This window comes from Thalia democratica, chromosome 5 (genome assembly GCF_965202585.1).
Source record: "Thalia democratica chromosome 5, ktThaDemo2.hap1.1, whole genome shotgun sequence".
Lineage (NCBI taxonomy): Eukaryota > Metazoa > Chordata > Thaliacea > Salpida > Salpidae > Thalia > Thalia democratica.
Window position 1 is genome coordinate 38,660,809 of NC_139169.1, and position 13,608 is coordinate 38,674,416.

Below are 13,608 nucleotides of genomic sequence, written 5' to 3' on the forward strand. Positions count from 1 at the left end.
AATAAGTTAGAGCAACACAAAATATTAAGACAAAATGGTGTATTTAATAGTATACATTATTTTATAAAGTCATTCTGTAGCATGTTTTTAAAGTCAAATTCTTACAGTTTTGTGTTGTAAAAGTATTATAAAAAGTTTTTTTTTAATTTTGTAATACTGACCCTTCGCGGGCCTGTCACTTCGCTCGCGGGCCGGTCATTTTCATTTGCAGGCCGGATCCCATTAAAGTTTAAAAAACGAACGGGAGCCGGTAATAATCACTCTGCGGGCCGTACGTTGCCCACCCCTAGACTAAGACGTTGTTTTATTTACTTAATAGACTACTATTGGGTTCTGGACAATTGTACAATTTTAGTTAGGAATGGGCAACGTACGGCCCACTAACATACCTTCTGCACACGACGTATTTCTAACTTGAAAGCATCTTGTGCAAAAAAAAAGAAAATAATAATGATGGTTATATTTTAGTCTGCTCATAATTTTATACTAGTGTACAAGTAGGGTTTAACAGACGATTATTCATCGTAACTTTAATAGGAGTTTTTATTTCTATTTTTTTTACTAAGCAGTTCGCACCAATAAATTTGTGTGTTGGTGCGGATAACAAAGTAAAAAATTAAAATCAATTAAAAACAATAATTCAAAAATGTCCAAGACATTAACAAAGACTTTTTCTTGTTAATTCAGCCTGGCTTAAAAAGTTGCGCACCATACTTTAAAATAGCTAGTTATACAACCTGGCTGAGTATTAGTACAATTAGCGTTTTGATGGCAGTTGTGGGTTCCAGCTTGGCACTCGTCAATATCAACACAACTTGTCTCATCTATCTTCTTATATCCATCATTACATTTGCATTCAAACCGGTCACTTGTTCTCAATTCGCATTTGGCATTTTGCTTACAAGGATGTAAGATACAAACTGCCCCTTCTATAAATTTTCAATCAAACTTTTAAAATAAAGTGTATCATTAGTTGTTTATAAAAATAAAGTTTTAGTGCTAAATGATAACAAACTTATCTACAGAGTTTACTAAACTGATTTATACAAAATATAACGCTAAAATCTGTCCAGGACTCAGTCAATGTTTGTACTTGTTTAAAAGCTATTATATTACTTTCTTAAATCTGTGAAATAGTTAGTATACCAAAATACTTGAAGAACAACAAATTAGCAGTTGAATTGTTAGCAATACTTATTTTTATAAAGGTTGAAAAATTAACGGTTAAACCATAAGAGTATGAGCGAAAAAGTTTAAAACGAAAATAAACAGCTAATATTTAACCAACTTTAATTTAATATAATCTAAGAATTGTTAGTAACTTTATAACCAGCTTACAAGTATGAGAAAAATCACTTTAAAACTATCAAAAAGTTTAAGTAGTTAAAAAGAAAGTGGTTAATTTTAGCATTCTCTGAGATTAAGTAAAAGTACTAACTAAATACCTATTATTAAGTAGTCAAAGTACAAGCTTTTATTATGATTATAAGCTCTAGCCAGTCTTTGTTTCGTTACTTTTGATAATGGGTCTGATAAAACTTCAACTCTAAAAAAAAAGTATTCATTTATTACATTAGTTTATAACTTATTTAGATGATGTTTACATTTTATAATTAAATATTTGAAATAGTTATTGAAGTTTTGTGAAGAACACAAAAAAAGTGACGGTGTTTGTAGTTTTGCTTTTTTACTAGCTAAAAGAATATAAACTATCAACAAAAAAAAACTTTCAAATATGGATGTATTGACAAAACAGACAAGTTGTTAACATAGTGCTTAAAAAACGTAAAAAAAGAGGGTGAAATTTTAAACAATATAAAATTAAAAATATGTTATTACTAGTTTGTCGTGAAAAAAAATAAATTAAAATCACTTCAAACTTAGAGTTAGTAGTTCCGTAGAAAAATCGTATAAATTTGAACGTCGCATTTGCCAAACCGTTAAATGACAATTGAATATTTTGAATAACTTCGTTTTTAAGTTCATCTAGTTCCGAGTTGGTAAGGTTTAAGAGAAATTTTTTGTTGTTTTGAGAAACTTTTGCCAATATTGTCTCCGTATCTAAATATTTTCTTTTGAAGTTATTTCTTATTTATACTGGTATAGTGCAATGGTATACATAGAAAAATACTCCGGTTTAAATTACTATTATAGTTAACCTTTTTTATCTTACAAAAAATGAGCTATTCAAAAACAATCTCACAATAGCAATTAGTTCCGTCTCCTTGCAGTCCTTCGTTGCATAAGCAGCTGACCAGATTGCTGTTGCAGTGCGAATGCTGACCGCACTCCAAATCGTCGCAACTCATCAGGTCGGATACGCACGGCGCCAGCGGTGGGAACCCCTTGTACCCAGGGTAGCAGGCGCAGGGCAGCTGCCTGTTCACAAAAGACACGTTCCTGCAGTAGGCGTTCGGTCCGCAGTTGATCGTGTAACAGCGCGACGGCAGTGCGGTCGCTGGAAAATAATACTTTCAATACAGGGGAGATTCTTTATCTGAAACTTTAACGGCTACTATGATGCTTTGTGTTAGAACGGGGGCATGTTCTATGCTTAAAATATAAGTAGCACATATTGAACTGCCAATATAAGTACTAAATTAAATTTAAACCAGCTGTTTAATTCGCATATTAGAACTTTTTATCAAAAACATCACTTTGTGTTTGTTTAGTTTTAATGAATTCTTTACACAATTTATATTTTTTGTATACATTACATAGTTTCTGTTTATAACTAGTGTTGCTTATTTATTTACTAAAACAATTGTTTATTTTTAGGTTTTTTTTAAATATTCAAACACTTTGCATAGAAATAAATCGATTAAAAAGTTTTAGTATATGAAATACCGAAATAAGTAGTTTACAAATTTAAAACAACTGAAATTGAATTTTTATTAAGATAATTAAATATTTTTTACGATCTAAGTGTTGTACTAATTAGTAAAAAGTTTTTTTAGAAGCTTATAAGATATAAATGAAACTTTGTTTAAGTCACAATTAAAGTTAAACATTTATAGAAATGTATTTTATTACCTAATAGATTAAACTGTATATACCGATGGAGAATTACTAACACTTAATAACTGGCTAAGGGTTTAACTATTTTAACAAAACAAGATTGGTTTACAGTAAAAATCTGAAATATAAACAACTATTGACCATTTTTAATAAAATTGAGCTTAAGTTCAAAACTAAATCTAAAAAGTCTTGCATAAAGTCGAATTAAAAAGAATAAATAAATTAAACAAAAAATTTTTAGACTTTTCAGGAACATTTGGTGTCTTGTTGTTAAATGTTTTCGAAGACATTATTTAGCAGCATTGTAGTAACAAATAGTTCTGTTTTAGACTTTTAACATTTTTACTATTTTTTAATATTTTTTAAATATAGCTCCTAAGTTTTTTCAATGAAAAAATTGTTTAAGATTATATGTGTTTATGAAAGTTTTTATTTTTTTAAAGGTTTTCAAAAAAAAATTTTTTGATACATGAAACAAAACTATACTTTTATTTCACTCAAAAGAATTACATCAAATTTATCAAATAGTTAATCTGCACGAGAGATTAAAGACTAGCTTTTTAAAATGATTTAAAAGAGCTCACCCAGCATATTGTTTTCAGCTATCGTTGGTGAATTGGCAACTGTGCTGTCTAAAAAAGCTTTCATTATAAATCATATATAATTATCATATAAAATTATACATCATATAAAAAATTACAAATCTTACCTAAAGTTGTAAAACAAATAACTATATAGATAAAACAAAACATGTTCAGATTTATTTAACTGTGTACTAAATTTAAATAAGTTCGAAATAATTTAGCTGCACTTTGTTTTCTGTAAACGCTAAATTAGCTTTAAAATTCCTTCCCATGCTACTTAACACCTTTTAAGAAAGACACACTAACTATACAGAAAAACGTTCGCATATAAGTTTCAAATAAAATTAGCTTAAGTTTCATCAGTGTTGTTATGTAAAATTTATGATTTATTAGTCAGTAACTCACATGTATTTAAAAGCACTTATAAAAAAGTTAACTATAAAGTTTTTTAAACTTTAAATATTAACTAATTACTTTTTATTGTATCCTACAATATCAGTTATGTAGTTAAAATATTTAAAAACAAACCTGTATATCAAAATACCGAAAACAAAATTTCACCTTTTAAACTTAATAAAAAAATAAATGACTATTTTCATATACAAGTTTGTAAATGTTATTGTTTGACAAATAACCGGTAAGACTAGCTGACCCTTTTAATTTATATGAAACAAAGTAAAAAATAAACATAATTTTTAGGGCTCAATATATAGTTTACTTAAAATGACTAATTTTAGTTTATTTAAGCTTTTGGACAGCTAGCTTAAAAAGATCCATTCTAAAAAGTAAATGTTTACGTTTTCTAAAAATCTATAGGAGGCTATACTATTTGAAATGTAAAGATTCTATTCATTTAATTTATATGTTAACTTAAACTACAAAACTTTAAACCTTAAACTTAATAAAAACGTACTGCTAAAAGCAAACATAGTATATGATATACATTAAGATGTGTACTAACAAATATAAATGATGTTTTTAAAAGAAACTGAAAAAAACTTTGACGCTTTTTCAATAACTATAGGGATTTAAACGTATTTGAAGTTTTAAAAACACTTATACATAAAAAAAAACTAACTTATTTTAACTAAAAATATACAATTTATTTTTAAATTACTCTTTTTTTTTGTAAGTTTAACATTTTAGTAAGTAATATAAAACGCTTTGCTTAAAATGTAACTAAAGAATTATTCTGCAGAATAAGGTATTAAGTTATAAGTCTTTTGACGTTGTTTTAAAATGTTTCAATTTATTCTTAAGGTTTTAAATATTGAAAAATTTTTTGCCGCATTAAATTATACCATTAGTTCAATTACAATAATTTAAAAAATAACTTTTACAAATAACAAATAAAAACGTACTATATTTGTCATTTATTACTATTTGAACTATAACTATTAGTTGTTTAACTTGAAAAAAATATGTCAATTAATATACTTTGTTTATTAAAGTTTATTTAACAAACGAAAATATGCTCAATTAAGTTTTTTGTTTAAGGACCTAGATGCACGAAAAGACCTCTCGGTCATCGAGTCGCACACCCATTTAATTATTTTTGAGTTAAAGTACTTTTAATTTTTTATATACGAAACATACTCATTTTAGATTAGAAAATCAAGTATGTATATAAAAAAATTGAAAAAATACTTAGTATGTATTTTTATTTTAGTTGCTATATTATTTTTTTACTGCTTCTATTTTTGTTGACAGATTCAAAAGTATGTTTCTTAAGTTGTTGAATAAAGACTTGACTATTTCTTCTTTTACTTGTTTGAAAGTAGCTATTATGTTCTTATAGCCATATGGAAATCGTACTTTTTTTACTTACGTTAAAAATTAAATTTTTTGAATACTTAGTAAGATACTTATGTTGAGTTCATAAAGTTATACGTCCGTGCATTTTACTTTTACCTGCTTTATAAGTATTGTAATTATAAGCGATAGTATAAACTTTTAGTAAGTATCTTTATCAAGCTATCACAACTCTGATTACACTTCTGAATTTACTGAGAAGATATTTCATACTGCTATGGACCAAGGGTAAAGTTACAGTGAGTAAATAAGAAACTTATATACTTACATTAGTTATAACAAAAAAGGAATAGAGAACTAGTATTTTGTCGAAATAAATTAGATAAACTAGTAATCAAAGTGAATCAAATGAAATATATATGCTCCGGACGGCCAAGAACTAAATTTTTCATATATTGTACCCGACAGAAAACGTTGCTTACCCTAGTTTAGAACAATTTACTTTTATCCAATTATTAAAAAAATTGCTTCACAATTTTTGATAGCACTTTTAGTTTTAGAGCTATTGTAAATTAATACAGTTAAACAACCATTTTGAAATATAAAATTTCATTAAATATAGAGAAATATTACACAATTCTTTTATTAGTGGTTAATGTTTACACAGTATTTGGTAATTTTCTAACTTAAGCTTCGTTTCATAATAAAAAAAAATTCTATATAAAAATATTTGTAACACTAGCCTGAAAAAGTAGGAATTAAGCTCACCAAATATACTGTTTTGTTTATTTGTTGATAAATCAGCAAAAGTTTTCTCAAAAATAAAAAGATTTTCATAACAAATTCATAAGAAAATCAAAATAAACTGCAAAATTTTACCCGTAGTTGTAAAGAAAAGCTAGATAATGAAACAAAACATGTTTAAATGTTAATTAGCTGAGTAAAATGTTAAAATACGTTTTAAATGATTTTATTAGTGCATTTTTTCTTTAAAAGCCTTACAAATTAAAAAGAAAAAGTTCCCATGATATTTAATATTGTTTAAAAATTATAGTTAAACTTATGATATAGATACTGGTGTATAAACTTACAATACTGGTATTATTTTCATATTAGCTAGAAATGTTATCTTTTAGGAGTTGTTTCATTTACCAGATCCTTAGAGGTTATTTTGAATATCAAAAGGAAATAACTGGTAAGGGGGCGAAAAAGTAAATGGCGATATTTAGTAAATAGATAAACCGATTATTTTTAAAACTTCTGCCAAGTGGGCCACTACGAAAGTGAGATTGGTATACCCTGTTCTAAACCAACTAAACACATTAAACTACATAAAATTAATATTTACATGTACATATTAATGAGACACTTATTGCTAAGTAACTTTTATACCAGTGGTGTCCAAGTTAACTGAAATCTGTGCACACTAAACAGCCTAAAAAAGTCACTACACCCCAAGTTAAAATTTATTATGTTAGATTGTATTTTAATGTTATAAATTATAAAGAAAATGGCCATGTATTCCTTTTTATAAATTAATTACAAAACGTCACGTTGTAACCGCCGAATGCGAAGTTTTTTTTTATTTGGCCCGCAACTACCAAATGCCTACCGATTTATGAATCAGGTAACACATTTTTATCAGAATTATTATTTTTATTTACAAAAAAGTTATTATCAAATATACAAAAAGTTGTACTTCAAAAAACCTAACAAACTTTTCTTTAAACTCGTTTTTATTGCTCGATTAACTTTGGAATGCTTCGTCAGCAAGTAAAATAATTATAAAATAATACCAGTTGGCATACCAGGACAATTTGAGAAACTTAAATACATACAATATCATTACAAAAGTCGGTACTGTAGTAAAACTTGTGTAAAAAATATTATACAAATTTAAATGTATTTAAAAAAAGTTTGCATAACAAACTAATTATGACGTAAACCTGAGGCAGTTAGAGTTACTTTTTGTTAGAATAAGTCGTTCTGTTTAAAATATAACTTTTAGAATTGGTAGTTGGACCAAAAAAAATTAACTTAGTACATAGTTGGTACTTGGTAGTAATTAAAGGTCAAGAATGAATTTTTTACCAAGTTCAAGATAAGAAAACAGACAAAGAACTAAACAAAGTAAGTATTTTTACATACTAGTTTATATGCTTCTTTTCATAAATATTTTAACATTCAATAAACTTTTTTTAATGACGCAAATACACTTTTAGCTTATAGAAATAAAATTTAGTCTAGCTTTGTGCAACTTACTAAATAGATATATCTTTCTTTGTTGAGTTTATTTACAAACTAATTTAAAAGAATGATAAAATCTGTACAAGAAAACATAATGAAAGCTAGGTAAATACTTATACATCTCCCCCCAGATTTTATCACCAAGGAGATGAAACGACACGTCTAGCTAACAAAACAAACTATTTACAAAATTGCAAACTTAAATACCGTTTACTGTGCTAACATCAACGAAACAACACTCAAAACGAACGTAAATCACTAAAATGTTACAATAAACATAGTTACAATTTGTACAAAAACATTAATTTTAACAACAGTTTAAACAGGTTTGTATGTACCGCTTTCGGCATCATAAATCTTTCTCCGGGTTCTTACACGACCGGAACGACGCAGTTCATTTTCTGGAAATACTCCATCGTCATTAAAATTTCTTTCAAATACCCTAGATTTATCATTAGGGTCCAAACGAGACAATACACCATTTTTCTGATTTGTAGAGGATTGGCTTTCATCAGTGCAATTTGAGTCCTCAGGTGAAAGGAAGGTAGCTGGTTTCGCTTTGCAAATTTTGTCAAAGTTATCTCCAGCTTTGAAACGTATTCCTTTATGGGAGCGCACACAATCAAAACTTTCCTTGGAATCTTTTCTCTCATAGTTGCCAGAAAAAACCAACTTCTGCGTTGGTATGTTTGCTTTTCTAAGATAAGGGATACCATTTTGAGATTTGCAAACAGGAGGATTAAATTTTCTTAAAAACTTTCGATTTCGTACAGTTAAGCGACCTGATCCATCAATCTTGACAACATACTGATGATAGTCTTTTAGTTCTACTATTACACCACTTTTCCCCCACTTGTTAGGGAAGTTACCTGCTTGATTCTGTATCATGACATGATCACCGCAATTCAATGGTGGCAACAATCTTGTGTGCTCACTTAAAATCTCGAGAGACTTAACATAACGAGACCTAAGAGCTTCTTCCTTTTTACTCCATGCGTTACGCCAAATGTTTAAGATCTGCGGGTTATTGTAAGCTATAATACTCTTCCTGAGGTAAGGCAAGGAGTCCTTTAAATTTCTTCCAAGAAGGATCTGTGCAGGTGATAGTTTGCATCCTGGATCAGGCGTGTTTCTCTGCGTAAGTAAAGCTTGTACCATTTTGTCATTATTTAGTTCACCATTTGAACCAACATTCTCCATTAACAATCGCTTAGAAGCCTTTACTGCTAATTCCGCCCTACCGTTTGACACTGGATGATATGCAGATGACATACGATGGTGTATACCCCATCGTTTCAGAAAATCTTTGGTAACTTTTGCAGAAAACTCTGGACCTCCATCAGAAGATATTTCAACTGGAAAACCAAAAGTCACAAAAATACGACGCAAAGCTTTACACAGCCCTTTTGAACCAGAATCATTTGTACCCAATTTGATTCTTTGTTGTTCTGTCCATCCTGAAAGTCTGTCGGCAGCTACAAAATAATACCAACCTTTGAACTGAAAATAATCACAAACAATTGACTCAAAAGGAACCTTTGGAATCAATGGTTCAATTGGAGGTAGGCGAGGATTGCTTGGTGCAATTAAGTTGCAACTATTGCAATTTTCCCGACAGCCTTGAATGTCATTTGTTATTCCCGGCCAATAAACAATCGATTTTGCTCGCTCGTTCATTGCAGTGACTCCTTGATGAGCAGAATGCAACACTCTTAAAACCTCTTTTCTTAATGATGGAGGAACAACAATTCTATACACATCATCCTTAAGTATACTGCTAGGTGATAGAAACTTATTATGATCAAGTTCTCGTTTACGATCACCACACATAATGACCCCATCCATCATAAACAAAGAATAGCGAACTATCCAAAACTCATGCAATTCTAATGGTAGGTGGTCTTTGGTCTCTGGAAAACCAGCTTGAACATAATGAATAAGCTTCATCATTTGTTTATCTTTTAAAGTTTCTTCTTTAACTCGGTCAAAAGTCACAGCTTGAAAATTGTCACCTACTTGATTACTTGCAATGATACACTCACTGTCTGGCAAACGTATTCCAGCTAAACTTTCAGAAGAACTTATCTCAACTTCATCTTTTGTTTTATGTACGGTAACCACTGGATGACGTGACATTGCATCTGGAGCAAGGTGTAGTTTACCAGGTTTATGTAGAATCTTGAATCGCCATAAAAGACTTCTCTGCTTTAACCGGAAAAGGCGGGGGTTTGCAATTTCATCAAGTGTTCTGTCTCCAAATAATTTAACCAGTGGTTTGTGATCAGTCAGAACCAACAAATTATCACATCCTTGTGTGAAATACCGTGATTGCTCAAGTGCCCATACAATTGCAAGGCTTTCTCCCTCTACCGCAGCATAACGTGATTCAGAAGGTCTAAGAAAGCGAGAGCCTGCTAAAACAATACGCCATCCGGTTTGACAACATCCTGGCACAGCAGACTTACAAGAGCAATGTTTCTGCGACAAAAAGTAACCAATACCAGTTGTAGACCAGTCTGGCTGTATACAAGTGGGCTTTCCCAAATCAAAAATTTGTATTCCCTTTGTTATGGCTGCAACTATAGCTTCTCTTGATTTGTAGAATGTATCATCTAGCTCATCATTCCAGTAAAATTTAGTTTTTGGACTTAATAATGGCTTAAACACAATCATCAAAGAAGTCAATTGGTTGTAGTGTGAAACTTGGTGCACTAAACCAAACCATGATCGCACATCTGTTATTTACTTTGGTATAGGAAAATCTCTAATAGCATTTATGAACTTTTCTTGTGGCTTAATTTCAGATTTCGTAATAGTAAAGCCAGCAAAGTCTATTTCTTTTTGTGCAAATTGAAACTTTTCAGGATTGAGTACAACTCCGTTTTTTGCCATTAAATCTAAATAGTCAATCATACGCCACCAATGATCAGCCAACTTCTCATCCCATAAAACAGTGTCATCAACGCATTTTGTCTTTCTTAGGTATATCTATTATGATTTCATCATACCTGCGCGTATATGCATCTCCACTTGCCAAATAACCTTGTGGTGCTACTTTGTAGTAGTACCTCCCCCATGGAGTGAGAAATGTTGTGAGATGATGATCTTCTGGACGAAGTGGTACTGAATGAAACCAATTCCATGCATCGGTCACACTTTTCCAGGTGTTTGCAGGAATTTCACATACTTGAATGAATGGAGGCTTTACATGATGTGTTTCTCGTACACAATACTTATTTAAAGGTGAAAGGTCAACAACTCTTCTACAGCTACCATCAGCTTTAGCAACCACAACCATACGATGTACCCAAGTAGACGGAACACCAACTGGAGTCTTACCAAGCACACCTAATCGAGTATCCCTATCCAAAGTTTCTTTTACTACATTTTCCCAATGTTTTGGAATTGGGGAAGCAGTTGATATTGCTTTTGGAATGGCATCTGGGTCAATATGAATTTTCAAAGGTGGACCTGTCATTTCTGGAAGCAATTGGTGAGTACATTTATTAAATGTAGATGATGCGTACCTATCTAAAAGCCATTCTCTCATCTTTTGATTGTTTGCAGGAATGCAAGCAAATGGCAACTCCTTTGGCCTATCAGGGGGAGGAGTTCTAGGTATACAATCACAAGTTTGCAGTTCTTCATGGACAGTGCAGGATTCAATGGTCGCACCAATACGAGGAAAATCATGATTTATTATGCCAAGTGTTATGCAGGCATTTCTTGAAAGGAAAAACCTGTCAGTACATGGGCTTATATATACCATTTCTTTTGCAACATGAACTTTACCTTGTACATCTTTAGCCATTAATTCCATAAATATAGCACCAGTTATTTTGATCTGTTCTCTGTTGGCCGCTAACATTTTCCTTTTAACTGGTATAAGACTTGACTTCTTAAAACCATGTTTGAGGTAACTATTAAGGTCCCATAAGCATGACTGAGCACCCGTATCTGTAACGACATTAATTTTGCAATAATTTTGTCTAGGGCATTTTATATTCATCTGAGTGTATGCTTGTTCATCAATAGAAGCTTTTAATTGAATTGTTGGATGTTTCAGTGACACTGATGCTTTCCATCCATTCAAACAATCAAAGACGTAATGATCAAGTTTTACTACACTATCATTAACATCAACTGACTGATCAAAATTTTGTGTATATGATCCACCAACTAGAAGTGCATTCGTCTCATCTGCACAATTGTTGTCACCATGATAAACTTTTTTCCTGGATTTAATCCAGCATTGCTTACATGTAGAACACTCAATATACTTGTTATTTTTCCTGCTCCAAATAAATTTTGTAGATGTTTTACTACATATATTACAAGTTATTTTACCACTTGGTCGTTTTGTAATTTTCCTAAAGGATTTGTACGAGGAAACTGAGGCAGTAACAGCAGGTTGTGTCATTGCATCACGTGCCATCTCTTTTGCTTCAATAAAACCAATTATCTCATTGACATCTTTCTCGTCTAAACTACCCCATCCTAACACCTCTTTGCGTATATCCTCATCAGCTAAACCGGTTACCATGACATCTTTAAGGATAATGTCTGTGAAATCTATCATTGGGTTACAGCCATCCTTTGGGCATTTACATGAGTACGAGCATGTACTAGCTTTTCCCTTTAAACGAGCAGCAAATGATCTCGTGTTTTCAGTCAAATCCTGTCTTGTACTAAGAAAGTCTGATCGTCGTACAACAACTGAAACAGGAATAACTGCAAGCTGCTTGATCATCCTTAAAAGCTCTTGCTCACTTAAATTTACTACATCATTATGTCCCTTCAAAATAGCATCGCCTAGATCTTCCTCACAGCACTGGTACAGTTGACGATGCTTTTCTACTTCTGTCATTTCCATACTATCTTTAAAAATAGTCCACTTTTGCAAAAATATGTTCCAACCCTCTTCATTGCAGTCTCTCCCTATTCGAGGACGGTCCATTTTTGGAGGCTTTGGTTTTGAAGAATTTGCATTAATGTGAACGTTGTTGTGAATGATAAGTAAAGAAGCAGCTACAGAAGCATCAACGTCTGGTGTTTCATATGTGCAACACTCAAGAGGGCATTTAATCACAGGCATTGTAGATTCAATTTAGCAAGATTTTATCATAAATAAATATATCTTTCTTTGTTGAGTTTATTTACAAACTAATTTAAAAGAATGATAAAATCTGTACAAGAAAACATAATGAAAGCTAGGTAAATACTTATACACTTACCAATTCAGACAGCTCCAAATTCAGTTTTTTGAGTTTATATAGCCTCACCCACAATATAAACAATAAAAATTAAATTTTAGAAGTAAAAAAAACAGTTGGAAAATTAATTAGGACAAAAAAAGTTTGAAAAATCCTAGTTGTGCAGAAAACTGTCGCAAAGACTGTTGATCACATCTAATGTAATTGTAATGAGTCTAAACTATACATTCCTGTTTATAACTATATAAAAATACTAAAATTAAAGAGGAGTTAGCATCAAAAGTATTAACTAGTTTATACATATTTTATTTATTTTTTGCTAATATTTTCTAAATTGTAGAAAGTTCTAGTTTACACAAACTACATAAAAAAAAATTTTTTTGTAATTTTTTTTCATGTCTTAAAAAACTATTATGTAACATTAAAACATAGAAAGTTCTAACGAGATATGGTAAATTTAATATTGAAAACCATTTTTCATTTGTATTAGTTCAAAACGATTAGTATGTTTCAAAATATGTAAGTAACAATCTAAAACCTTGATTTAAAAATATTACTTTATATGATATTAACAACAACAACAACAACTGTAGATTAACATCTATAAAACAAACCTAACTTACATCTAGTTTACAGTGAAATATTTAGTGAAATTTATTACTTATTGACAAAGTTGTGATGTTAATAAAGATAATGTATTTAAAGTCTATTATAAGCTCCTACATACATGAAATAAAATAGTAGTGTGTAAATAGAAGTTTACAGATAGTACATCAAAAAGAAAATAAAGCAAG